Genomic DNA, 4,359 nt, shown 5'->3' with positions numbered 1-4,359 from the left:
TGTTGAAAATATTATGGGATAGAGTGATAATTCCATAATGACAATGGTATATTCAGATAATTAAGTGATTTCCATTCCAATAGCAACTTAAAGATAACATTAGATATTTTTGAATGACCAGGTTTGGATAACATGACAAAAAGGCAGGCTGAGGGGTTCTCTAGAACAGTGATTTGTCAACCTTTTTTCATTTGTGGACCTCTGAAAAATTTCAAACGGATGTGCAGACCCCTCTCAATTGTAACTGTGAGTATTCACATACTTCTGATTGACCATAGTCCTCTTTCATGAACCCCTTAGACAGAGTCTGTGCATGCCATGGGGTCTGCAGACCACAGATTGAAAACCACTGCTCTAAACTATTAATGTTCTAAAACTAAAAGTTGCATGGACAAAATTTCAGAGCCATGCAAGAAAACTTTTTAACTGTTGGCACAGTATAAGAGTAAACGGGATGACTTAGGTAATATATGTACCAGCCTAATGTCAAAAACAGGCAGAAAAAAAATGAGCAGCACACAGGACTTGCATAAGATGTCAACAGGAATTTATAGGGTAGTTTTAATACCACAGACTAAGGTTTCCAGACAACATTTAACTTGTGTACAGAACACAGAATCATAGAAAAATAGGGTTGGAAGGGACCTCTGATGGTCATCTAGTCCAACCCATCTTTTATTAATAAACTGGAATGATATAAAATAACCATGGCACATATTATATGAATGCAAAAATAGTTAAGTGATAGAGTTCAAGATCTAACTACAGCAAGAAAACATTAAGTGACTATTTCACCTAGGGACATGCAATGACCTGCTCTTAATCCTACACTATTTTTTGTCAGTTACCCGGTGGAAAAGATTAATTACTAATTCTTAGCAAATGACAAATCTCGATTGGTTGGTAAACTAAACATGTGTTTCAGCAGAGCCAAATGTAAGGCCCTACATTAGGAACAGAGAAACGACCCTTACAGCAGTGGTTCTGAACCTTTTCAGGGTCAAGGCATCCTAACACCACCTTTGAATATGACAGCACCCTGACTGAGAATTACTGCTCTAGATGCATATCAAGTAGGAAGAGAGGCCTCTGTATTTGGTACTGGAGAGACTGCTATTGTATACTGTGTCCAGCTGCAGAGTCCAGATTTTGAAGATGTTGAAAAATTGAATAAGGGTCAGGGAAGGCCAACAGAATGATTAAAGGATAAAAAAGCCTGCCATATTGTGAAAGATTTCAATTTACTACTGCACTCCTGATTTCTTCTCCCTGTCGAATAGAAATTAAGGAGCAGTTAATCACTACCTATCAGTATCTATGCGAGTAGCAGAAATCTGTTAAGAGAGCTTGTCAGTCTAGCAGACAAAGGAATAAATCTGTGAAAACAAAAATTATGCAAATTTGGAATAGAAGCAAGGCACAAAATGATAATCATTGGACTTCCATACCAAGGTTTGCATTGTATTCCCCATCTCTGAAATTTTTAAAATGTAGACTGGCTGTTTATTGTAAAAGACAGATCAGCAGGGGGCCAAACTTTTTGGTAAGTATGCCACAAAATAGCCCCACATCCTCCCAAAGTGCCACTCTGACCCTCTTCTCCCTGCCTGATCTGCTGTTCTGCTCCCTGCCTAATGTACTACTACTTGCCTTCTACTTCCTTTCATGTGCTCCCTGCCTGATTTGCTGCCTGTATCTGCCACTGTGCCACCTGTCCCTTCCCCAGTCTGCCATGCAGAGACCACTTGTGGTACCTGTGACACAGATTGGCCCACTCTATTTCTAGATGTTAGACTTGAAGCAAAAATTAATATAGACAGTTCCTTTGAAGGAGGTCAGCCTAGACAATCACAATGACCTTTTCTTGCCTTAGCACAAGACTATGCACAAGATTACACAAAAGCATTTTGTAACCAGTGTTGTGCTGCTGGACACAATGGCTAATAAGGTGCCACAGGTTATGGAAGGAAAAATTATATGTGAATAGGGGCTCTAGAATGGATCTGGAACCCCAGAAGGACCTTCTGGAGGGGTGGATTTAGATGGGCCAACATGGTCATGCCTGAATCACCTGAGCAAGCAAACTGGAAGATCAAAAACAAGCATGATCCAATGGGGCTACTCTAATGACACAAATATATGCCAGTGCAGTGCAGTACAGAATATGGAGCACTGCTTGTCTGGCAACTCCTTGGCAAGACCTGTAGAAAGAAGGACCTTGTTGCAGCAACGGAAAGAGCCACTGCTTGTGCACAATTCTGGAAAAACAAAGTCAAATTAAGGCTTCATAGACAGCCTCAATACCGCTACTCCCTAACTTCCAAGTACTTGATGTTGCAAACGTAATATCCTTTTAGCTTAGTTTGGGTGTGTAATTGTCACTCAGAGCCAACAGAATAACTACTTGCAATAACAGAATGTCATTCTCCGTGCTTATTTGCACTAGACAGAACAAGATACTTTGCCATTGGGCTCACTGTTATTTGCTAACAACAGAATTGTGAGATCTGAGAACCTAGATTCTGTTTCAGGCTTTTCAGGAGAGTATGCTCCAGCCCTGAAATCCTATTTCTTTGGTTTCCCCCAAAAGCCCAATACCTTTGACTCCATGTCCTCCAACCTGTCTTTATGCAGTCATCATCACTCTCCCTCATCCCAGCTCTTGGCTCCAGTCCCAGTTTCCCTCAGAGGACTACCCTTTTGAGACTCTGTCAACAATTTATTCTACATTAAGCTTGCTTCTTTCTCCTCATAAAGCTTATGGTTGTCCCAACTTCATCCTAGATTACCTGCAGTCTCTTCACTGAACTTTAATTTTCCCATATCCCCCTCCCTTCCCTACTCCTTGTGTCCCCATGTCTTTACCCATATTGCCCTCGTATTCTCATTGTACCTGGACCCCTCATCGGATCTATATCCCTTTCTCTTGTCCCTGCTTCCTCCACACAGTAATTTCCAAACTTATTCTCCATCCTCAGCCAGTCTCAGTTTCTCCTGATCAATTGAAACTACATTTGCAAACTTATTCTTCTTTTTTCTGTACTCAATTCACACAGCTTTCCCCTCTGCCATAGCACGAGGAGCAACAAAGGCAGTAAAGAGAGTGCCTGCTTAGTTCCAATGCCGCACCAGCCTTTCTGACCTCTGTAGTCCCAGGCTGAAACACTCAGTGTAGATGGGATCTTTGGAAAAAATAACTATGAAGCTCCAACAAATCTCCAAGCCTGTGCAGACATGCAAGGGCACATATCTCAGCCAAAACCGGCTAAACTTTCACAAAAGGTACAATTCTGAAACCATGGAGTATAAACAGACATGACGTCATTTCTCTTAAAAGAAAGCCTTTTGTTCAGGAATCCTACACACTAGGCTCCTTTGTCCACTGTCCTGCTTTAAGTACCAGTGAAGTATATGAGACAGTGTCCTAATGCTTCCTCCTCCCCTCCCCAAGATGATGCTGCATAGTTAACTGAGGCTCTTTTAAGTTAGTCAGTCATTCCAGGGACAAGTCGGTTAGGACTGTGGACTCTCCTCAAATGCCTACTGCCAGAGGAACAGCCATGCAGCCTGGAAGGACAACATGTGTAAATGGCTGTGCCACTCCTTTTTTGATCAGAGTTAAAAACCCAGGACAACCAATCAATCAGGACTATCTCAAATGAGAAGTCCCTCCCCAGCCTTTTTGTTCCAAGGCACTGGAGGGTACTAGAAGTTGTTTTAAAACATGACAAGGCAACATGCTCTTACCGAGCTTTACTTTCTGAAACAGCAAAAATGTTAAAAGCAGGAATGAATCAAGCCTCAGTCAACACCTGGCATGCAAAGTTCCAGCCTAAACAGAAAAAGTGACAGCTACAAACAACTTAATGCTTTCACACTGTGTCAGAGAAATCTACAGGTAAAACTACTAACTTTTTTCATTTCTCCAGAATGCTCCAACAACAAAAAAGCAGAAAAAAAACCTTGTAGAGACATCTGTACAGGAGTAAAATAAAAAAGCAAACGAAACAACCCTGGTGCAGTACAAAAATTATCTGTTTCCACTTCACAAGCACCTCAATAAAGAGGAGGCCTGGATACAACTTCCATGCGCTACATTGTGTTTTCGGTTCGTTTTGTTTTGTTTTTGGGGGGCGGGGCAGGAAGAGGAGTGAATTCTAGCAGGTTAAACGACGCTGTGGCTGCAGGTGCACGGAGCAAGGAGGTGCGAGCTCGTTCCCGCTTCAGTGATGTCAGGAGCGGGCAGGGGACAAGAGCGAGCCCCGCCCAGGGCAGGCGCGGCGGCAGGAAGGGCACGGGCACGCGGGTGCGCCGGCCGCCGGGGGACAGAGGCCGGCTGCGGCAGGCGGGGCGGTGTGG

General features: G+C 42.9%; 1 protein-coding gene across 1 annotated transcript in view; it reads right to left on the bottom strand.

The window, feature by feature from the left end:
• ING4 (inhibitor of growth family member 4) overlaps positions 1-4,359 on the bottom strand; it is a 25,080-nt gene that overhangs the window by 20,355 nt on the left and 366 nt on the right. The window lies entirely within an intron of this gene.

Source organism: Crocodylus porosus, unplaced genomic scaffold (genome assembly GCF_001723895.1).
Source record: "Crocodylus porosus isolate Cpor-Errol unplaced genomic scaffold, CroPor_comp1, whole genome shotgun sequence".
NCBI classification, from domain to species: domain Eukaryota; kingdom Metazoa; phylum Chordata; order Crocodylia; family Crocodylidae; genus Crocodylus; species Crocodylus porosus.
Note: the sequence above shows the minus strand (reverse complement) of the source record. Positions and strands in the feature narration are given on the sequence as shown.